Genomic DNA, 25,712 nt, shown 5'->3' on the forward strand with positions numbered 1-25,712 from the left:
AGGCACTAAAAAGTAATCAACAGGTAAAACCTATGATCTCTGCCCGAAATTAAGGAGATTTATTTTTTTTAAGTGCTTTAAGACATATATGCAGGTTGGGTATACACAGACCCGCGTACACACGCATTTATCTCAGGGCAATGTCACATATAGGGAATAAAACACTGTTTTTTAAGTATTTGGACCAGGTCTAGAAGGAGGGGTTGCCCTAGGCCATGAGTGCAGCATCACAAACATCAAGAGTGAGATTTGGAGCTATAGCAGATGCCCCCTAATATATGAGGTCAGAAGGGGTACATCATGGCCGAAATGTATTTAGTAAGTGCATGGAGAGGAAACCTGTCAAAAATTGAGAAGGACTTCACCAGAGTTCAGCCTACCAAGCCACAAAAGGAGATCAGAAAGAAACATTATCTGAGGCGGGCATACCCATGCTCAGAGAAAGTAAAGCATTTCTGCATATCAAGTACAATAGGATCCAATAAGTATAAAAGTATAGAAGACTGGAAAATATATAATGGATCATCTAATCATGATCGAACAAGTACATGTCTGGATATCACATATAAGAATGTCAATGCTGCTGAAGGATGAAGCTGATCACTAATATCAAATACTGATCCCAAAAGTACCAAATGAACATTATGGAGTAAGGTGGTACTACACTGCAAACTCAGGTGCCAGCATATAAAATGTCGCCATGAATGACTGCAACATATGAGGTGGAGTGGTATCAACTAGCAGCAACAGGAGCAACTGTCAAGTGAACCAATAAAATGCTGATGCAATCGAAGGTCTTCACCGACCGTCGTGGTACATTTCTACACCATGGGAATAAATGATCTGAAGTCGACCATGTGATAAATCATCTAATTACTGGTCATTGATGTATACCGTTAAAAAACGCGATACCACTCACCGATAATGATAATGAGCGTCAAGGTACCCAGTACAATCTAACAAGTGTGAATAGATGAGTTGGAGTCGAACACCTGTAAGAATCTATCAATCAGGAGACAATAATTGTTTCCCACTGTCGATAGCGAAGGATCTACCACTAATGACTGCAAACCCTAAGGTACTACAAAATGGACTCTAGATCTTTGCCCCAGAGCAATGAGTTGTAGTCGATAGGGAAAGATCCGCTAGAAGGAAGGCATTAAGGCATCCTTCATCAATCTAGCGTGAGTGTAACCCGTAGGCCAATAATGTGGAAGGAATTGGACGAAAAAGATGTAGTAACCCAACTGAAGCACATTTCCGACGTACAGAAGATGTGGCTAGTGCACGACAAAAACCCTTTGAACCAACCAATAATGAGAGCTGACATAGAGGCGAGGTATCCACCAATAGGGTAAAATGGAAACCAAGGTACTGCACGAATCCCAATGTGTGATAGTGTAAGTTGATGTCGAACACAAGGGAAACCACTCAGTCAAAGACCCATGATACTGATCGATGCTAAGCACAAGGTGACCTATCAATAATGAAAATAGGGCCAGGGTGCAGCTCCAGGCCTATCCTCAGAGCAATATGTCGTCATCGATAAGGACAAGACCCGCCAGCAAGAAGTCAATGGGGACATTCTCAAACCGGCACGAGTAAAGGACCAATATAGCTGATGTGATGATAGACAAGACACTGACAACTAGGGATGTCCGACTGGAAAATGAGTCAAGAGACACCGTGGAGAGGCTGACTCAGGCTAACTTCCCTTGAACAAAAGCACAACTCAATGATGACTATGTGGCAGCATATGATGACTTTGTATAAGCTCGTCGTGCATGAGGTACGAACGAACCCTCCATATGATTGGAAGAGATAACCAATTGGGGGAGAACTGGCTCAATAACAAGGTTAAGGCGTACCTAAGTCAAACTAAATCCCGCCCAAATGGAGGAGACTTTGTTTTGAGTGCTTTGTTCAAGGGTGATACGACTGACTCTAGCTGCCAACAATAAGGGGAAATATTGTCCCGTTCCCGCTCTTTTTGGAATATATAATATTTTTTTTCTTTTTCTTTAATCTGGAAAAAGAATAAAAGAATTTTATCGTATAGTGGAAAGAACAAATGTCGGTGAAACATATGATCTAGTTCCTGGGATGGGAACAATCCTATGCTCAATGCAGGGAGGCGAAAACTGGTCAAAGACACTCAAAGGTGTGTTCCTTCCACGAGTCAGGGTGTGTCAAGTTGCAGAAGTAAAAGGGATGCAAGTTTGATTTTGCATATGTCATGGTCAAAAGTTGGCTTAAACACGAGTCCAAGTGAAGTCGGCTTAAGGCCAAAAGGTGAAAATGGTCAAAATGCAATGCAGTAGTACAACTCAACATGAAGGAGCCTCTAGGGTATAAGGCTAGAACGAAGTCATGGCGGGACAAAAGAGGACTCCCGAGCCTAGGGACGAAAAATCAGCATGAATGCCAAGTGACAACAAGGTACTAACTAGGGCACCCATGATAAGGTAGGCTCTACCACGCAAGTCATGATACTTCTAAGCAATGAGAAGGTTCTGCACCATAACTTGGTGGGGTCGATCCTAAGGCCAAAATGGGAAAGGAAACTGATAAGTGCACAATGCAGGTGGAAAAACCTAACCTATATGCCAGTTTCGAGAACCAATACCTGTTAGAACGGACCAACCATAAAAATTCCCAAAGCAGAAATCTTCCAAGTTCTATAAACATAAATAGGAACACTAGACAAGAAGTTAATACATCCCACATATAAACTTCATATAAAATCTTGTGTTATAGAATACAAAACTTGAAAATGTGTACCTTATATATACAATATGGTACAGGGAACCACGCAACCTTGTGGCTTATGCATAATAGTTCTTCTAGACAAACCACTTGCAGGGATCAGGCCAAGGACTCCTTTGGTAGTCAAAACTCATGGCTTCAAAGAGTTCCTCCTGTGAAGGCAAATCAAGTTCTGAGAAATCATGAGAACTACAAGGATCAAAAGAGGGAATTAAGGGGTCCCATGTCCCTACAGGAAGAATCTCTCGGTCAACTGCCAGGACCAAGTCCCAAGAAGGAGAATAATAGGTCAAAGGATCCTTCTCAGAAGTGATTGAACATTGAGGATTCAATGCTACATAATTCACCCGTGGCGGGGTAGATTCTACTTGAACACTCGAAACAAACCAAGGGGCATTCTACAGTAAATTTGAATTAGGGTGGTAATTTTTAGATGCAAGTTGATCAATAGTGGCAATATTCCCTTTATGAGGAAATAACATCACTCCGAAGAGTGAAGACACCACTGCATTCATAGCATAGACATAATCACGCCCAAGTAGCATATTAAAGTCTAAAGGGCTATCAACCACCACCATATCAATTAAGACAGTCTTCCCACCTAAAGTAATAAGCAACTGAGGAAGAACACTCATAGATTCACCAGGTCTTCTATCATAGGGTAACAACTGACTCTGAGTTGTCAACAAGTTTGGGGAACCCAAAGCTTTCCAAGTCAAAGAGGGTATAATACTTGCAGAGGATCCTTCATCCACCATACATCGATAAAAAAATTTGGAATTAACTCTAACCTTTATTTGGAAAGGTTCAACGGAAGGAAGACGAGGCTCGACAAGTCTATCCCAATCAAAGGAAGCACTCCTAGAACTTGGAGGGGGAACATTTGAAGAAACCGGAATGCCCCCTATACCAAAAGACTCTATGATAGAAATCAAATAGACTCTTTTGTTAGGCACTTCACCCCCCAAAAGAGGAGTGTAATCAGCCAACAATTGCACTGGCTCAACCACATTATCAATCAATGGTTGATGGGATTGATGAGAAACCATATCAGATCTAGGAGTAGAAGTACTTTCAGACTCGAACCATATCCTTTGTACCTTTGGAATACCAGGGCATAAATGAGTAAGATAGTCTCCCTTGCATATATTACAAGGGAACTTAGGTTTAAAACTTCTACGTCCATGCTTTTTATCAACCTCCATTCCACCAACATGACTAGCAGTAGTTTGTGGAGAGTCCTGAACATGACTTGCAGATGATCCTGACTCTTTACTAGTATGACTTGCAGTGACTAGATTTATGCCCCCAGCATGACTTGCAGCGACTGAAGACTCATCTTCAACATGATTAGCAGAGGTTGATGATGAAGTGCTAGTATGACTTGCAGTGACTAGACTCGTGCCCCCTGCATGACTCGCAGTGGTTGAAGGCTCATCTTCAACATGACTAGCAGAGGTTGATGATGAAGTGTTAGTATGAATTGCAGTGACTATACTCGTGCCCCCAACATGACTCGCAGCGGCTGAAGGTTCATCTTCAACATGACTAGTAGAGGTTGATGATGAATGGATAGAATTATTCTTCTTCTTCAACTTCCTCTTTCTCCTCGTTTTAGATTTCTTATTACAAAAAGGAGGAGAAAAAGGAATCACAAATTTCTCTTTGAAAGAAGATGAACGATTAACATCCATGCGATGCCCCTGAAATAAAGCATTCAACTAAGAAGCTTCAAGAGCATTTGGAATATTCAGAGTGGACCACAGCCAAACGAGTAGTCCAACATTCAATCCAGGAATATTCAAAGTGGCCATCAAGGGAGTACCAACGTTTCCAAAGAAAGGAAAAGCACAAGGATCCCCTTTTGGGAGGGTACCTTGGTTGGTTTCCACAAGAATATTGGCCATATCTAATTGATTCGCAGACCCTTCCCTTACGAGAATGTAGAAATGACTTTTCAAGGAAGATAGATACACAATCAAAACCTTCACCCTTGAGGAGGCAACTCCACTACTTTCGAAAGAACGACCAAAAGCCTTTCAAGATCGGCAGAGTGGTAAGTCAGTCACTCAAGATACAAAGTCCAAAAAGTGACTAAACAAAAATACCTCAAGCCAACTATATACAAAGAGCAAAGAACACTCAACTATAAAGTCCCTAAAAGATACAACCAATCAAGCAACTTCCAAGTATTTCTGCGCCAGGTGATTAGGACCGAACACCAAAATACAGGAAAGTGAAGTAAGGGACCTTCCAAAGATAGTCTGGGATAATGACGACCCAGGCCTACCAGCGAAGGTATCAAAGGAAGTTACGCTGACCTCCAAACAACATCCTATGCCGGTGCAAGCCCCCGAGCTTCGCAAGGGTGCCCTCCAGAAGTACTGTTGAGAGTGATACAACGTCGACCTCAGGTGCCACGAGATTCCCCTCCACAGCCACCTGTGTAGATCCCTAGGATAAGCAACTAAGGTTACCAGCTCGTGTCAGAAGCTAGGCGGAATAATTGTGAGGTTATATCCGTCAAGTAGGAGAGGGGGTATCTCTCTTCCTTATCTTCAAAAACCCTTGTGCTTAACTCCCAGATCCGGAGCTTTCCTGGTCTCTCTAACGCTATTGGATTTACACTCTTTATTCAGACTTCTATGTTTGACAATTTAGAGTGAACTTGAAGAGTTTACTTTCCTCTCTGTAATGCCCCACTTAAATCTTATCCTACAAATTGTGTTAATATTTACATTATCTGAAAATATTGAGAAATATTGGTCTAAAATAAATTTATGATTTCCATTATTCAAATTCCCCACTTACCTTCTCAATTGAATATTGTGTGGGATATGGTCTCCTTCCATTAATTCAAAATATATTTATTCATTCACACACCCCAATGTACCCTCACATTTAATAAGGAGAAGACAAAGTCCTCTCCATCTTATCATCAATATATATTTATTCATTTCACATTCCCCAATGTACCCTCACATTTAATAAGGAGAAGACAAAGTCCTCTCCATCTTATCATCAATATATATTTATTCATTTCACATTCCCCAATGTACCCTCACATTTAATAAGGAGAAGACATGGTCCTCCCCATGTAATTACACTTCACATTCCCAAATGTACTTCCCCATTAAATTCTCAATTTTAAATTCATATCACAATTCCAAATGTACTCTAGCTTGGAAGAGAAGTCAACCAAGGATGGGTGAGAGTTAATGACATTTAATGAGAGGTGGTTGAGGAAAGAGGATATAAAAGGGAAGGGGGAAGGAAGAAGAGGGGGGGGAGTTTTGCTTAGGATTGTGGGGGTTGGTTGTGATTGTTGGCCTTGTTATGATTTTTGGGAGACCTTGGAAACCTGTGGAGGTTTCTTGGGTTTGAGAGGAGGAAAGTATCATTACCTAGTTTTGCACATTCTTTTGAGGACACACTATATCTGGTTGGACTTGGGCACGGAGGGCTAGGGAACCTGTGGAGGTTTCCTGGGCTAGGAATTTATTTCCTAGTTGGCTGGGAGGTAAATCCGGTTGGGTCGGCCAGAAGGAGCGTTCAGCTGGAGCTATCAGACAAAGGTATCGTCATCAACCGCCGGAACAGGTATTTTCCATGGACTACTCTTGTTAAGTTGATATCAATGGAATGCTCACCTTAATTTATGTTGCTTATGATAAAATGATTAGATGTTAAATGTTTAAAGATATGTGAAAAGGTCAGCAAGCTCCTTTTATTATTTATAAATTAACAGGAAAATAGATATGTTAGGGTATAACGAAATAAAGGCTCTAATAATAGGATTCAGGTTCTTACACATGGTATCAGAGCTTTAGTTCAAAATCTGGACCCAAAGCCCACTAAACCCCAAATACCGTTAGAAGGAGGGCTTGACCTTCCAACCTTTGCAAACCCATTAATCGCTGTGTTGTGGTTAGAAGTATCTGGGATGAAATTACTACGTACCATTTTGTCATACATTCGCTTGGCTTCAGTAACCCTGGTCTCATTCAAAAGCGCATTAATGACGTCCTTCTGCGATCTTTTCGCATGTTGGTCTTTGTGTTTTGATCCCCTCGAATTCTCTGAAGGAAAATTACTTGTTGGCTCATCGAAATAGGGTATGGAAGTGCCGAAAAATGCGAGGAAATGACTCTCGCTAGGGTATTCTGATAAATTTTTACAGGGTATATAGATCTAATTCGTGCCATATATAGCTTTTCTCTCGTGTTTTTCTCCTGCTATGTTTGGTAAAAAAAAAATCTCAGAAATTTGTAGCAAACCTTTCAGAGAAGTGATCATGTGACGCTGTGCTTGACTGATCGCTCGTTCGGCCCGTCGCTCATGGTTCTGTCCCCGCGAAAGGAATCGAGTTGAGATTTAAGGGAGGGTTTAGCAGCCTCTTCGTTGAGTCTCGCATCACACCAGCCAAATACATCTGCCAGAAGAGCTTCAAATCATCCTCACCCGATCCATTTTGTGCATATCCTGCAACCATTGATAACCATGACACCGAGTCTCGATTCAGGCATTTGCTGAAATAGCTTCACAGATTTGTTAAGATTCCCGTGCTGTGCATATCCTAAAATCATAGAATTCCATGTGACAACATTGCGTTGAGACATATTCACAAACAAATTGTGAGCATTTTCAATATTCCTGCACTTCGCATACATGCCCACAAGGGCACTCTGCACAAACACATCAGCTTAAAATCCTCGCTTTATTACTTCTCGATGAATCCACATACCCTGTTCCAGTGCTGCCATGTCGGCAATCGCAGGGAGAACAGTGGAAAAGGTTTTTGCATCCGGCACCACACCTACTAGAATTTGCCGAAAAAGCTTCAGTGCTTCAACATAATCCCCATTACGTGCATACCCAATTGATGTCCATGAGACCACATCTCGTTGAGGCATTTTATCAAATGCATCGCGCCCATTCTCTATGCTTCCGCATTTCACATACATGTCTATAAGAGCATTCACCACAAATATATCAAACTCGATTCCAAACTTGATAATTTCATTATGAGTCCACATACCCTCTTGCAAATCTCCGAGATTGGCACATGCCGACAGAACGCTAGCAAAGGTGAAGCGACTGGCTTGGATGCGTGTTGTTCCTTCTTTCATTTCCCGAAACAAAGCCAATGAATCCCTCCCAAACCCATGCTTGGCATAAGCTGCAATCATCACAGTCCATGAGAACACATTTTCCATTCAACCATTTGGTCGAAAACTCTTCGAGCATCCACCAAACTCCCGCACTGAAATACATGATGATAAGCGTGTTTTCCAAGAGTATACCAGCTGTAAATCCAGCCTGATTGAAGTGGGCACGGACCAATTTGCCATAGGGTAACAATTTCTTGCGAATGCAACCCTGCAAGAGCGAAACATAAGTAGAAGAGTCCACCCAATCATCTGCAATCTGCAATATCCGAAGGCTTCATTTGCAGATCTTAATCCTTTAAAAAAAAAAAAAAAAACTAAACCTTAAAACACTAAGCAACACTAAGCGTACAACACAATAATCGTAAGGGAATTCTGAAGCAGTCCAAGCCATGAAGGAGTTAATATAGTCAAACATAGAATCTACCCTGTGAAGGCAGCCAATCTGAGATTCAAAGCCTTCCGGCCTTTCTTGTAATCTCAACACTTCTGGCCTCTCGGCATTTTGGGCTGTCCCTAATGCAAGAGCAGTTTTGAAATAAACAGCTAATCCATATCCTTCTTTCCTAATTTTGACCGTAAGTCTGAAATAAGTTGCAGGTCTTCAATCAGTTTGTTTTCATAGACTTGGTTAACCAACTGGTATTCGGTTTCTTGTTGCCATTGCTGTTCCAACAACTTTTCCTCCAACCGTTCTAAGTTTAGTTTATATTCTCTCAACGTTTCAGCCAGACTATCATTGGTTGTTTGAAGCTTTGTTATCCTTGGCATATTATCTGTTATTGTAGCTCTTTCTTCCTTTAATTCCTCCTTCATTTTAGAGCATTGAATTTCCATTGTTGCCTTCAGGGTACTAAGATTGTTTTCTATCTCTGCCTCAATTACATGATTGCTAGATATTTTGGCCTGCAATCTCTCACACTCTAACCCCAGGCAATCAAGCTTAGTAGCCAATGAATCTATATGTCCATTCTTAAAATCCAAGTCCTGCCTAAACTATGACATTTGATACTCAAACTCCTGAATAAATGTTTCTAGTATACCAACAATAACAGAAGTTTGCAATCCATTATAAATTTCATTTTCTTCCACTTTATCTGCGATATATAAAATTTCCAACTTCTTTGTTGTCAACTCATTTTCGGAATCTTCCTTCAGTCTCTCTAGTTTCTGTTGAATTTCAAACTACCAATGTTTTAGGGTTTAGGGTTTAGGGTGTGCATGTTGAATTTCCCACTTGAAAGCTCAGCTCATTAACAACAGTCAGAACAGAACATGCTTTGAACTACCCACATCAATATTGATACTATTACCATGAACAGTAGTCAGAACAAAACCTGCTTTAAAATATTCACATCAATATTGCTGTTGTTACCTATTGAATAATTTTTTTAATCCAAGAAATCAAAGATTCAATTTCTGGGTGTCAATTTCATTATCGTACATCCCACTTGAATGATCAGCTCATCAATAGTAATTAGAACAGAACCACACACATCAATATTGTTGTTATTACCATAGATTAATTTTTGAATCTGAGAAATCAAAGATTTGGCCCATGAGAATTGGGAATTAAATCTAGCTTTTTGAAAGTCAGCGAATCACAAATCACCCACCGTTATAACAGGGGACTGAGTATTCATCCACGAGTATGTCAAGGATCCATAGAAGCAAAGTAATTGAATTTTTGTTCTTAGATTTTGTAAAAGAATTCCTCTATTCTCTTTCCAAATGTTTCATTTCTGTGACCAGTTTGCGTATTTCTAGAGGATGGCGATGTACAAATTTTGTTGACAAATTTTGAAACCATTCAAAAGGACAAGTATGTCTGGGAAGGAGAGCTTCTGTAACGTTTGTGCAATGGTTTGTGATTAATTTAAAAGAAGAATTGAAAGGTTTATCTCAACATTGTTTCTTTTACTCGGCACTAGTAAAATTTATTCTCAGATTTAAAAATGAGTCTCAAGATAAATGTGAATAGTAAAAGGCCCTAGCACTTCCCACAAATAGTGTCACAAGATCGTGTAAATTGGAATGATGAATTTTCATTTTTCAAATTTTCAAATTCTTTGCTATAGGATGCATCTGAGCCATGTTGTGGGTCTCTTGCTAAAACTGAATATCTATACTTACAAAATTGAACCTTCCAGCCCAATGTAAATAAGATGGGAAAAATAACTTTTCATCTCTCCTTATAGTTGAACATAAACCCACTTTAAAGCTTTCATCACTAAAAGATAGATCCCATTTTCAGCTCATCACCATTGATGGCTCTTTAATATCTCATGGTCAGCTTGCTTAGATATGCCTTACAAGTGGCAATATAGATTTAGGTGACCTCTGTAAGATTTTTCATGAATTAGGATTTCATTTGCAGCTTTGACATGTTAGGAAATTTTAGTTGAGGTCCTCAATATAAGTTTCAATATGGGCATCTAAGACCTCAGTTGACACCAAGAGTTTTCAATTTGTTTTTATTTATTTTTTCCAAAATCCTCTGATGGACCATTCAAGAACACATCTTAATTTCTTTCTTCATCCAATAATACGACTTTGTAAGTCCATGACTAAAGTAAAAAAAAATATTCCAGTGGCAATGATTCGATGATTTTTCACTCTCTGTGCAGAATTAATTATCAAACAGCCACTTTGTTTTCACTTTAAATTAGGAGATGTAATGCTGTGGGAAATGTCAGTGAGTAACTTCTCAAGCATCACCTTACGTGAAGATGGTTTTATTGTAGGAAATAATATATCTTGAGATCAGAGATATAAATAGAAGAATAGACAGATATATAGTTGTACCAAAAATAAGGAAGTTCAATTTATTCACAGTTGAAATATATGGAACAAATTTACTAGAATTCATACCTACAAACAATGTTCCCATATATGCAACCAGAAATAACAGAGAGCCAAAGACAGACCAAATCCCTAGCAATCTTTACCATAACTCCTAGAGGGGATGAACCAAGAAATAGATGGATACTGAAAGAGAACCAGTTGAATGAGGAGGATAGGCTTAAGAATCAGAGAAAGGTTCCCAGAATAGTAACCAGTTCCACCACCTCAATATTCCAGACCTTCCACTGATGCCACATTCCAATGACAATTTGGAAAAATGCTGCCAAAACCATCAAACATTCCAAGTACAGGGATGGTATTTAATAGAGGAGCTACCACCATCATGCCCAAACTGCCTAAACATTCAATTCCGAAGGTTTGATTCTCTGTTGCCCCATAGGACCTATGAGATTTCATACTGAGCCCTTCATCTTCTGAAGCCGAGCTGTTACTGCGTGTTCTGTTGGTACTTGGGGGCATCCTTGGAGCTCCCATATTGATACAAGAGAAATAATGCACTGATTTGTGATGCTTGTGAGAGTTGAATGCTAAATGTTTTATGTGCCCTTCCATATGAATTCCTTATGGGATTAGATAATTATAATGACCCCCATTTTTTTTGTGTACACCCCTTTACTAAGTTCTGCGGCCTTGTTAGCACAGTGATCAACTTCAGAATTTAGACCACATTTCACATGGGGAGATACAGCTTTGTTGAGACAGCTTACCTCTTATTTGTTCAACCAATGGTGACTGGAATTTTATTGTTAGATGGAGTGATTTTACCTAGCATAAGATTTATCATCATGGAATTCTCAATGATTTCCAAATTCCAATGACTTAACGTTTGCTTCCTTGGCTAGAAGAATGTCATGCAATAGTGCATATGCATGAGCCTGATTGTTTGAGACTTGGCCAAGACCCTAAAATCTAAGGTGGCTACTCTTTTTCCTCCAGGATCATAGAGGATCCCTCCCTGACCTGCCATCCTTGATTTTATATTTTTTTTTAATGACTAGAAATCCTTAGTTTTCAGTGAGTCACACCTCAAAGTAAGATGTCATTTCTATAAGAAAGCACAACATGACATTTACATAAGAAGCCTTTATGTCATTTGCTCATATGTAAAAAAAAAAAAAAAAATGTTTCCTAAAATGCATATATTATAGCAAATGGCACACTAGATGTCATATGATTCAGAATATGTGAATAACCACCAAACTTTTAGAACATAAGCATTCTTATTAACATAAATAGGGGACAAATATTTTGTTCTTCTCATCTTTCATCCATTTTCATTCTTCTCATCTTTCATCCATTTTCACTGAGTTGAAGTTGAATATTCACTATCCATGTATGAAATGCTGGAAATTGCTACAGAATTTTGATTTCGGTTGCTTGAAGAGCTAAATTTGACATTGGGAAAATCTAAATTATTGCATTGATATAACTGTCTTGATGTCATCATGTTAATTTGTATCGCTACAAGAGGAAATCGTGGAGCCTCACTAAGGTCAGAGGAACCACATAAATTAACCGTATCCATATTTCTTTTGGTTATCACATAAGCCCCAATTTCTGCAAGCAGAAATATTGGGCACCCATTCACATTAGCTGAAACTAACAAAGGTGATTGTTGGTTTACAAGACTTGAATCAAATGATATCAGTGGGTAGCAATTCTGTAGAGAGTCAGGATTGGGTGCCAAATCTTTTCTAGCATCAGCATTTGGTGGCTCATGTCACTTGATACCTCTGCATGCACAGAAACACTAAACCACTTGATCAGAGGCTTGGAAAGAACCTGCAGTTACAAAGAAGCAGTAAAACGGAAACTGTTAGAAAAATTAACAACAGACATGTAAACATGTATCAAGAACAAAATGACAATTCCACACTAAATTGATCTAGGTTATAAATCTTATAATATCACTGTATCGAGGTAGAATTACAGCTAGGTTATCAACCTGCATAAACGCCAGTGTATCATGTTGCAGCTTGAGAAAATTGGGAAAAGAAAATGAGTGACACGCAGACCCTACATAAAACAAGCTGTGCTGTAAAATCCAAGAACAGAGTACATAGGTGTAATTCAAACCAACGACACTTTTACACAGTCAATCCTGTCATGGTTGAAAGTTTCTCTGTTCGGACTGATGCTTTCCAGATTTGCGTGATAACACGTTCCTATCCAATCTGTTTGTATTTTGCTTCAAATGCTCACTTAAATTTTGTGAAGCCGTTGATTGTAAAGATGCTCCAAAAATGAAGATTTATAAATGCTTCAAGTGCATGATCTCCAATTCCTGTCTAAGTCTGCCTGCCTGTTCTGAAAATATAACAAGCTTTATCTGAGAGAAACAGACATAAGCTCAAAATACGATAAGTAAGCCCTTTGTAAGGAAGAAATTTACAAATCAATGGCAAGGACAAATGTTATACCACTATAAACGTCTAATTCCAGACATGCTTCAGACGCATGCCCTGTGCTTCCTATGCATGCATCAGTCTACTGGCTTTCAACCATGGAAGCTATATTTCAAAATTCACATTGAAATAAGGTAGGAATGCAGTTAAACAACATCTCTCTGTCCTGTGATCCTAAGGTATTTACAGATTGTCCCTGCGGCCTTAGTCTAATCATTAAGAGTAATTTGGTGACAAACATGTGAAACATACGCAGCCCCTTGATTTATCTATCCTGCGGCCTAGGTCTTGTTCTAAAATACTCCTCTGGTCTTGTTTTACTAAACCTGGGCATGATTTCTGAATCACCTTAAAGTAAATCGCATGATTGATGTTTATACTTCAGCAACCTTGATCTACTCCTAAGGCATCCTTATATATGCGGTCTCATTTTTGGACAATTTAGATGTTACAATGGCTTGATGGTCGCATCGTTTGGATCTTTTCTCAGTGCCTCGTAGGCCAGCAAAGGAGGTGAAGTTCGTGCATGATCCATAGCATAATTTCGATTTGTTTGAACTCCATAAAAGAGTAGAGACTTATCTCGCATTACTGGATGAATTTTGTGGACAATCTCTGAAATTGAAGTGTTGTTTGAGGCTCAGTTTAAGAATAGCTTCTGTGATAGCATTTAAGGCTTGCGACCTTGACTGGTTGGCATTGGTCCCTCATAAATCACTCGCTGGTTGGACCTTGCGTGACAATTCTTATATAGCGAATTTGATTCTCGGCCTATTCTGAAAAGGTATCACTCCTGTAGCAATGTGTTTTCTCTTCAACAGTGAAAGGTTGTGCCTTATCTACAACGATATGGATATGAAGTGTCTTGTATATATATTCTTGTTTTGTGTCTGCCCAAAGAAGTCGAACTATGCAAATTCTATGCTTTCATCTTATTCTTCAGATCGGCCTATGAACAAGGAAGTTTGCACATTTACCTATTGTCTAATTACACTCTAATCATTTCAAGCGAGAGTTGATTCTTGTGATCTAGATTCAAATCTAATATATTCTTGTGGCCACATTCCAATCTATGATATATCACATGTACACATTAATGGCATGCCCGTAGGCAGCGCTGAATGTGTGCACTGCACCAGCCTACAGTCTGATCATCCAATCATCAGCATTAATTTTGTCTCCCAGCAAAGCGGAAGGTGTCACTTGCCAGATCGAGTCCCATCGTTACCTTGCAGTAGCACTAGGGTTATATATATACCTGACAGGCATCAATTCTGAGTGAAAATTCAAAAGACAGATCACTAATAAGGATGTCAGCAGTCGGGCCTTCACCATTTCACTATATCATTGTTATAAGTCATTCTCATCAAAGAATAGGCAGAGAAGGTATGCTTGAATGTTGCTTGTTGAATTGTTTCAGTTTCAGTCCCGTAATTGAAAGATGCCTTCCTGTAGATGTGCAAATTTGTGGACAGATTGTGATATATGCGTAGACCTGCAGTTAACATTATCACGATAAAGTGACCGAAACTTTTCATAAATAACTGTGACATGGATGAAGAAATCCAAACAATTGAGAAAAATGAGACCTGAGAGATAGTAAATCTTCTAGCAGAAAAAGGAGTTATTAGTGTGAGGTGAGTTTATAAACCCATGAATGATGTATAATGCATAATTGAAAGGCACAAAGCACAACTTGTAGTCAAGGGTACAAACGACAATATGGAAGAGAATATAATCAAACCTTTGCTCTTGTACAAAGAATGGAAACCGTTACAGTTGTCATGGCAATAGTAGCTCAATACAAATGATAAGTCCATCAAATGGATGTAAAATCAACTTTTCCCAATGACATATAAGTTAAGAAAAGCATTGTGTGGGTTCAAGCAGTTGCCAAATGCTTGGTATAGCTGCATTGACTCGTAACTATTGAGCAATGGTTTTAGTAAAAGTAGCAGGAAGCCAAACAGTTTACATCAAAGTTAGCAATGAAGGTGAAATTATCAAAGTTAGCAATGAAGGTGAAATTATAATTATTTGCTTGTATGTAGATGATTTTATTTTTACAGGAAATAATCTGTCCATAGAAGAATCTAGATTAGCAGTCGAGAAAGAATTTGTAATAACAAAAATGGGATTATTGAGATATTTTTTGGTATTAAAGTCGAACAAACAAATGAAAGTATCTTTATATCTCGAACCAAGTATGCAGGGGTTATCTTGGAAAAATCTAGGAAGATGAATAGCAAGCTAATGCCAACAATTATTGCATGGTGCATAACAGATGGAGGCCTTACAAAGATGGTCTAGTGGGGTAGAATTTTCTAGTGAAAATATTAGGATACACATTTACCCTTATTCTAGTGTTGAATAAAAATATCGTGAGAAGTAATGTGTTGCTAGTTTTGGATAAAAAGACCCTCAACTTTCTTCGCAACTTTGTGGTCACTGGCTACTTATGAAAGGAGTAGGCATCTTTAGAAATGCAGTGCCATTTAGAGGAAATACTAATAGCAACAGGGAAAAGGAAATTATTCCGTTCATTTAATTATTTTTCAATTGTCTGGTCATATTGTGAGCTGCAATATATATCACAAGATTGTTTTAGTACTAGTAAACAATGATTAAATATATAATAAATTTGAACCTTTTTACATTTACAGGACATTCCTCTCAATTTACAAAAAAATAAAGTATGAAAATCATGTTGGAAATAGTTTCTGAAGTTTTGAGTCGTTTATTTCCAAGATTAACTAAATGGGTTTGGAAGATGAAAAACCATCAAATTGGAAGAGTGGGACTTTTATACTCACTAAGGTTTTAAAGAAATTATATGCATAAAACTTATACTAACACCTTCTAGTGAAATTGATAGTGCACTAATCTGTTGCTTGCCATTATTTTGGTTTGGTACCACCTTATAGGATATCTGGGTTCAAATGCTATTTTCCATGATAGATAGTTGAATTTATTTCAACTCTAATTGTTATTGAATGGTTCCACAAGGATGTCACATGAGCATTTATGATGCCCCTTTTAACGTAGATAGCCACCTATGTTAAGATTCTATGTTGCAGTTCCATGTTGTTGTTTATGAACATTATACACATTTGGTTGGACACGTGAAAATCAATTGATGGATTTGGTATTGATGATGGAAATGTTGGATGTATGACCAGATGTGTGACTTACTTGGTTACAATTTATCTAATGCATGACTTGTCAGAGTTATTGTTGCATTGTATAGGCTTATATAGATATGATTTATCTAATCAATGACTTAGTGAAATTATGATCTATCTGATGTAAGATTTATTTCCAGTATGAACAACAAAAATTGACACGTTGACACTGGGCTTAATAAACATGATGTTTAAGATCATGTATCTATATCCATTTTGTGGTTGTATATATGCATGGATGAGAACTAAACTACAGGTTGGAAAGAACCATATGATAACCAAGATCTACTATTCCATTGAGGAAGGTCGAGACGACCAATGAGGAAAGGTACGATGTACATTGTTCTATTACATTTGGTATCCACTTGATGTGCACTCTTATGACATGAGTAAAATGCAAATGACAGGTGGCAAGATGACCTGACTGGATTATTCGATGACAAGTCCAACCAGCTCTGTAGTGTGCTCCGTGCTCTGAAGGAGGGGTGGAGGTGTTTCCCACCGTGTATCCTCCGAAACCTGGAATCGTGGGGAGGACAGCTGAACGCTCCCCCTAGACGTGTGATGACGATTGCCAGATGCCTGCTGGGGAAAGTTCGGTCGAGGTATTCGACGCTTCCACCATGTCGGTTTTATCAGTGGTTAGTATGGCCGTTGCCACTGATAGAGCAGCAGAGGATGGATAGGGTGGGAACGGAAGTAGGCCAGGGTGGATAGGAAGATATAGATCAGTTGGAGACTCTTGATGGGAAGTAATGCCATTGTCTGACTTATCGAATTTTAATGCTATAACTCTCTCTGGTCTGCTATGCTTTCAAACTCCTTGTATCTTTTCATTCTAACTTCGGGACGAAGTTTTCTGAAGGAGGGGTGTATGTAATGCCCCACTTAAATCTTATCCTACAAATTGTGTTAATATTTACATTATCTGAAAATATTGAGAAATATTGGTCTAAAATAAATTTATGATTTCCATTATTCAAATTCCCCACTTACCTTCTCAATTGAATATTGTGTGGGATATGGTCTCCTTCCATTAATTCAAAATATATTTATTCATTCACACACCCCAATGTACCCTCACATTTAATAAGGAGAAGACAAAGTCCTCTCCATCTTATCATCAATATATATTTATTCATTTCACATTCCCCAATGTACCCTCACATTTAATAAGGAGAAGACAAAGTCCTCTCCATCTTATCATCAATATATATTTATTCATTTCACATTCTCCAATGTACCCTCACATTTAATAAGGAGAAGACATGGTCCTCCCCATGTAATTACACTTCACATTCCCAAATGTACTTCCCCATTAAATTATCAATTTTAAATTCATATCACAATTCCAAATGTACTCTAGCTTGGAAGAGAAGTCAACCAAGGATGGGTGAGAGTTAACGACGTTTAATGAGAGGTGGTTGAGGAAAGAGGATATAAAAGGGAAGGGGGAAGGAAGAAGAGGGGGGGGAGTTTTACTTAGGATTGTGGGGGTTGGTTGTGATTGTTGGCCTTGTTATGATTTTTGGGAGACCTTGGAAACCTGTGGAGGTTTCTTGGGTTTGAGAGGAGGAAAGTATCATTACCTAGTTTTGCACATTCTTTTGAGGACACACTATATCTGGTTGGACTTGGGCACGGAGGGCTAGGGAACCTGTGGAGGTTTCCTGGGCTAGGAATTTATTTCCTAGTTGGTTGGGAGGTAAATCCGGTTGGGTCGGCCAGAAGGAGCGTTCAGCTGGAGCTATCAGACAAAGGTATCGTCATCAACCGCCGGAACAGGTATTTTCCATGGACTACTCTTGTTAAGTTGATATCAATGGAATGCTCACCTTAATTTATGTTGCTTATGATAAAATGATTAGATGTTAAATGTTTAAAGATATGTGAAAAGGTCAGCAAGCTCCTTTTATTATTTATAAATTAACAGGAAAATAGATATGTTAGGGTATAACGAAATAAAGGCTCTAATAATAGGATTCAGGTTCTTACACTCTCGCCTAATCCAAGGCCCTAAATATCCTAAAACTTGTTGATGTGTCTAAATTGACAATATAAAAAAGTTCTAGTATATTTTAATTAACGCTTGATTTTAAAGGCTGTTATTTTAAGTCAAGGGTATGGGAGTGAAACTGATGATGTGTGTATGACTCAACCAAAATCAAAGAAAAAGTAACTACATGAATGCAATAATTTTTCTTTCGATGAAAAGAAACTTCTACTTGGGTTCTAAGAAACACTTAGAAAGCAAAAAACTTTTTCCTTTTCTTTTTCTTTTCTTGCAACACACTTCACACACGCAAAAAATGCTTTAACAATGCAAAATGATCCTAATGCAAGGTATAATGAAGACGCAAGAAACTTAAGATTTCTCTAAAGCAAAGAATGAAAGGAACTTGTTTATCGCTTCTAATTAGCCACTTAATATGTTTAGATAGAATATAAGCTGCTAATGCTCATTTTTGTCCAAACACTAAAAGCAAATCACAAGACAAACAAAAATGCACTTTCACTCGCAAAAAGAAACCAAATCAAAACAAGGCCAAAGAAAGCAAAAACCAAGTTTTCAAGAAGTTTTCTTCAAAAGAAACAACAAAAAATAAGTTTTAAAAAGTGCTCCAAATACTATTGAAACTTTGAGACCGAAGAATAGGCAACAAAAACACTTTGCAAGTTATCAACTCAAAATGGGTAAAAACTCAACAAAATAGGTGTTTCAAGATGCTCTCAACAACCAAAAAGCAACAAAAAGAGCTTGGTGACAATGATCAAAAGATCAAGAAAGACAACTCTCAAAATCGTCACTCAACAACTTTCAAAAAGCAAGAAAAGCAAATGGTCACAAGATGCAGTTTTGACACAAAGCAAGAAGGTCACAAAGATAAAGTTCACCACAAATATTGAAACCAATATTTCTGCTCTGGAAGACCAGAATAGCCAAGATTCTCAAAGAGAAATCTCGTGTGCTTGAACACAAATGATGACACTTGCAACAAAACAAAACAAGACCAAAACTTTCCACAAACGAAGAGAATTCGAAACTAGAAACTTGCTGTAAAAACAGAGACTGACAACCAAACTTGACTGCTCAGGAAACACTCAGACCAGCAAAAAAATTTACTGAACAAGAAAGATTTGCAAAAATCTTGGAAATTAGGGTATACGCGAATGTGTCAATGCACAGCTGCGTGTATACGCTATTCAGCCCAAAGAAAGCTACGTATACGCGGGTTCATATGGGGAAACTTGCGTACATACACTTCTGTAACCTAGAAAAGCTACGTATATAATAGTTCACAAGAAAAAAGAAAAAAGGGGGTTTGAAGAAAATGTTCAGACTTAAATTCTGAGTTTTTATAGGAACAGACAACTCAGTCACAGCAAGAAAATCAAAGGCTGAGCCCTGATTGGCTTAAATTAACCCAAACTAGGAATAACAATAGTGTTGTCACCAGTAGAGTCGCCAATTCTGTTGAGGTACAAAGTCCCCTAGGGTCTTGGGTCAATACCCTAGCAGAGTGGGGGTTATCTACAATGAAAAACAAACTTTCCACATAGTCGTGATACTAATATAAGCAAAATATGTGAAGAAAGGTGCATCTAGGGGTCCTTCGTTTGGGTAGATCCAGCCAGGGTCCAAACCCTCTTGTAGTTCCTTTCGATCCTTTAACCTGCAAAACAACCAATTCAAAGAAGCATAGCAGTATATGGACCAAGAATCATAAAGAAATCAACTTCATAGCATATTGAAATGTAGTTAGTTATACAATTGAAACAACTATTCATATGCAAACCATAACATGAACATCATAAGCATGAAGAAGATTAATTTCAGGAATAGGACAAGTGTTTCTTTATTGCAAATACCTAAAATACAGTAAGGAATGATTTCACCTGAGTCTTCCTCTCACTGGCTCCAAGCGAAACCGTCCTCCGGGTCCGTCCAATCTCAAGCCTGCAACAAACTCCTTCCATGACTCAGCAAGGTATCTCAACTAGTCGAATAACATCAAAGCTCAAGGAAACAAGAGTTTCCTATATTGGGGGGAAGTGCTGGAAGCACAAGGATCTTCAATCCTAGTCAGGGATAATCTTAGCAGAGTGATTTTTCTCTCTATTCTCTCCTCCCTTAGGTCTTCCCATTGAAGCCTTTTTATACTTCTCCCAAAGTAGTTTTTTAGTTGGGAATTCATTGGGAACAGTTGGGCCATGGGCACCAACAGGTAATCAATAGGTAAAAGCCGTGATCTCCGCTCGAAATTAAGGAGATTTAATTTTTTTAAGTTTTTTAAGATATATACGCGGGTTGGGTATACACAGACCCGCGTACACATGCATTTATCTCAGGGCAATGTCACGTATAGGGAATAAAACACTGTTTTTTAAGTATTTGGACCAGGTCTGGAAGGAGGGGTTTCCCTAGGCCATGAGTGCAGCATCGCAAACATCAAGAGTGAGATTTGGAGCTATAACAATGTCACTAGCGAGGATTTCAACGAAAGTGGGTAAGATAATGTAGTTTTAGTATTATACATTTTGGTCATTTTTCAAGTATGTTTTTTGGTCAAATTTATAAATTTATTGATTTTGTTAAAATTATAGCATCACATTAAAGATATAGTATTAATAAATGATTAGTTGTAAACATCAACGAGAACAATTGAGGATGATTGTCAATTTTTAAGTTGAGGTTAAATACAATCCATTCCAACAAAATTAAGAACTAGGTAATCAATAACGAAACATGGTGGCAATGGTAAAGGTGACAACATCATCCTAGTACCCTCGCTAGCAAGAAAATTTAGATGCCTAGAATTTCCTTAAAGCAATGTTCATGTGATGTAGTGAAAATATAGAAGTTTGTCTGCTCAAAATTCTTGCAATTCGAGATGAAAGGTTTGATTGATAGGGAATGAATAGAGGGATTCTAAAGGAACTAACATATAGATGATCATGTGATAAATGTCTCAACAAAAAAATTCCAGTTATCTATGGTTCCCATAGAAAACCATCAACAATTTTTCTTTTAAAATTTTAGTTAATTCAAAAACAAAAAAATGGCCACAACTGGTTTGGGGCACCTAGTGAGGCAAAGGCAACATAGGCTTCTCCACCACAAGTAGTAGGTGGACATGTGGACTATCAAAAGAAAAATCATTAAGCATAAAATAAACACCATTTTTAACTAATCCATCAAGACGTCTAGTGTTGATTCGCAAGTCAGGAAACAACACGATCACGAGATTGAAAGTGCATGAAAATAATATAGTCACTGAGAAGTTGATTTTCCAAGCAACTTCTGCACCACATACAATCATTGGACTATCAAGAGAAACACAATTAGGAAGAAAATTAACACCATGTTCAGTCAATGCATCAACCCCTCTAATGTCGATGTACCATAACAATGTGAGAAATAATGACATGATCACTAGATTGAAGAGCACATTAAAAGAAGGTGAAAAAAAACAAGTCCTTGTTCTAAATAGTTCTGTATTGTTGGAGTTGGCAAGTGCCAACATATCTATATTGGCACTTTGGAAAGACCTACAAACTCATGAGCTAAGTATTGACAAGGATAGATGAAAGAAACAAATAACAAAAGCACATGAATCACAACCACTATTTGTTGATGCCACCACCTTTAACTAGTGATTTGATAACCATTCCTAATTGATTTCCTCATATACTAATCAATTGGCCTCAAGTGAACATTAATATATTTTCAAGTAGAGGTGTATGGTTTTATCATTGAAGAATTACCAAATGCAAAAGTCAACTATGGGCACATCACTATGAAAACTAATGAAGTTCTCATTTCTAATCTTTAGTGATTACTCTTTCTTTAAAACCCAAAAACAAGATATGGAGTTATTGTTTTGAGGCTTCTGCAATTTGTATTCTATGTAGAGGCTTCTGATGATGAGCTACAGTGGAAGGCTCGAAGCGTCGATTCAAACAATTATGGATGCAATGATTGTGGAAGAAAAATCTACACAATATATGGAATATGTGTCTTGACTCTTCATTCCATAATGCATAATACAAAAAGTTCAAATAAAATCACAGTGAAGATAGAAACTTTAATTTATTTTGGCCATTGACAAATACCTTAGTGGTCATCTATGTAAGATATCATAATCTTCATTAAAACTCGGATTAAGCATTTGCACCACATTCAACGAGTTTTGGCTCACCCTACAAAAACACTAGTTATATACCAATTTTGAGAAGTACTCATTCCACATGCAGAGAATTTCGTATCTAGGATTTATTAGGAATGACCATGGTGTGCATGTAGATCTAACCAAGATTCAAATCATTCATGATTTACTGGCCTCTAAGACACTAATAGATCTCCATAGTTTTTCGGGCCTCATGAACTTCTATTGTAGTTTCTTACTAAAATTATCTCATATTGCTTGGCCTTTAGGTTACGTGACCTAGGGTGGAGCCAAAGCCAAGTTTATGTGGGATGAGTCACAAAAAAAATCATTTAAGGATCTAAAATTTTGCATATGTATGACATTGGTCCTTATTTTATGAGAATTGCAATAACCCTTTAGGTTGAGACTCAAGTTCTTTAGATTATTCTATCAATGTAGTGTTAATTCACATGTACATTTAATGGGCTATTACAATGGGACACTCTTTGACAAGGATTTTCATTACTTCAATTTTTATAAGGAGGTGTACTCCATTATACAAGCGCATTGACAATGGAAGTATTACAAATTGGGAAAGGAAAGGAGCATCCACATTAATCACAAGTTATTATAATTCATGTAGACATAAGGAAACTTATATAATGATTGCCATCATACGTGGTCCACATATTTGCAGTAATGCCACTTGAATGCTAAGTTCATTGAAGGAAAAAACAATCCACATTGTAAGTTGTCATAATCAACCTTCCATTGTGGTGCTAATCATGGTTCTTAACTCTTATGTACATGAGACTTCTATGTGGTCCTAATTGTATGATAATGACCATGACTTTGTTGCTACCTATTGTATGATCATTCTAGTTAAACATGTTTCAAAATTTCACCTTGATGATGCAAATATTTGCCATCTAAGTCATGTTTGTGTTCCTTCATGTGAGTGCCAGATGAGGCGCCTTATAATTAAGTGGTAGGGCACTTCAATTTGGAGAGGGCAGTGTTAGTGCTACAAAAGTACTTATATAATCCAAAGCTCTGAGAAGATGTTAACAAGCATATTAGATAGTGCATTACCAAACCTACCATTAAGATGTCAAGGTTGTACACTCCTCTACTACCTCAAATAAACCCTAGGAGTTAATCTCCATGGATGAGATGTTAGACCTATCATTAACCAAGCATGTGAACAACTATGCATTTGTGGTTGTTGATTAATTTTCTAATATGGCCATTTGATACCCTATAACAAGAGTGTCATATTATAATCGAATCAATTGTTAATCTCTTCTTCAAGCATGTTTAGGTTCATTTTGAGCTACCACAAACCATTATTTCAAATAGGGATAACAGGTTTTGATTAGTTTTTGGTCTAGTTTGTGATCAATAACGGACACCAAGATGACCAAATCAATTGTCTTCTGTCTTAAATTGATGGATAAATAGAGGTAGTATATAAGATGATTGTGCATATCCTTAGAATGTACGACTTTCAACCATCCACGTACATGTGAAGATAATATTTTTTATGTTCAACATAGTTACTACAAATACCTTCACCACTCTATTAGCCATAATCGTTTGTAGTGTTATTGACCCTAGTTGATATTGCTCTACTCATTATATCTACACAATAAGAAGAGTCTTCCAATAATTTAACCAAATAAAACAATAAAATTTGTTAAACAATCCAACAAATTTATAATATTCTAAAAGAATATCAAGCATAAATAATAGCACTATTAACATCAAACTTAATACAAAATTTAGATTAATAATAAAATTGTGTTAAGATAATTTTAACTTCAATGAAATTACTTTCACTTCTCATATTCATATTTTTTTATTACAATATTTATTCAATTACAAAGAAAGACTCCAATTCAAAATTGAAGTGCTCTCTCATTTAAAATCACAATATTAATTTATAAATTACAAATATGAGTGGACAATAATAATCATCCTAATAAATAAAAAATAAGAAAAGGTAACAAACAAAGTAGTGAAGATAAGACGTTTGGCGTATAGATGGATGATGGGAAGAAAGTGGTTATGTTCCTTTGCCACCTCCAAATTCAATTCATTGGTCCTCCTCACATTCCCTTAGGTGTACCACCCAAAAGTTCATTGCGTCATTTAGGTGGGTGGATTTTTTCATTCGAGAAATGCCTTTCGCAATGATTTGCGGAATCACTGGCTATTGTGCATGAGTGATGTTGTCTCCATGACGTAAACAGAGGTCTAGACCCTACGTACGCTATGAAATTTTTAAAATATATCTTTAACTAGCATTTGCACCAAATGTTGCAAAGGAAACTTCGTAAGGCATAAATTGAGGAACAATCGTCACATGGGAATAGGAAGCAGCAGTGGATTGCCTTCCTGATTAAACAGGGTTTCCAAGACTAAGCCAATACCAATCCACAGAGATTCATTGAATTCAACCAACTTGTGTCACGTGTACTTAAAGAAATAAACCAGTTTCAAGCTGAAACTGCCTCAAACTTTCTGATTCAAAAGTACACTGACGCAGGCTTGGTTTTCATGCACAAGTTGTATTTAACCAAAAAATACATATCAAATAAAAGGGGCATCAAATTTAGATTTGTAAATAGAGATTAGAGAGTAATTTGCACTCTATAACCAACATACCTGAACATTAAGTACTGACATATTTTGCAGGCTAAGAAAGAGGGAATGGATTTTTAGAATACAAAGACTTAGACATGAAAATATTGTTATTGCGTCCTCTCAGCACTGGACATCTGTGTAAGCATGTTCTAGTTGTTTGAAAAGGGAAAAGGAGTATTCTTGTGAATAAGGGAGAGAGTAAAATAAACTATTTTGTTCTTTTTGCTTTTTCTTGTACAGAAGGGAAAAAAAATTCCATGGCCAGCCCATCACCATGATCATCATTTCTGTGACTCCAAACCTTGACCCTCAACCTCTATTTCAAGAAGCAAGGCATAAACAACACTATTCCCTAAGCCAAACCCGTGAAGGGTAAGGTATAGGCACCCCTATATGTCAAGTCCCCAAGCTATCAACTGCCTCTGATTGGTATCATTCTTGGATAGACTTTAGAGGGGGATGGTGTATTTTGTTTGGTCAAAGTCACCTCAAATGTTGGAGGTTTCCTTTAGAAAAGGTGAAAAAATTACG

This window comes from Pinus tabuliformis, chromosome 3_2, assembly GCF_031772625.1.
Source record: "Pinus tabuliformis cultivar Carrire ecotype Pingquan chromosome 3_2, CPIR1, whole genome shotgun sequence".
Classification (NCBI taxonomy): domain Eukaryota; kingdom Viridiplantae; phylum Streptophyta; class Pinopsida; order Pinales; family Pinaceae; genus Pinus; species Pinus tabuliformis.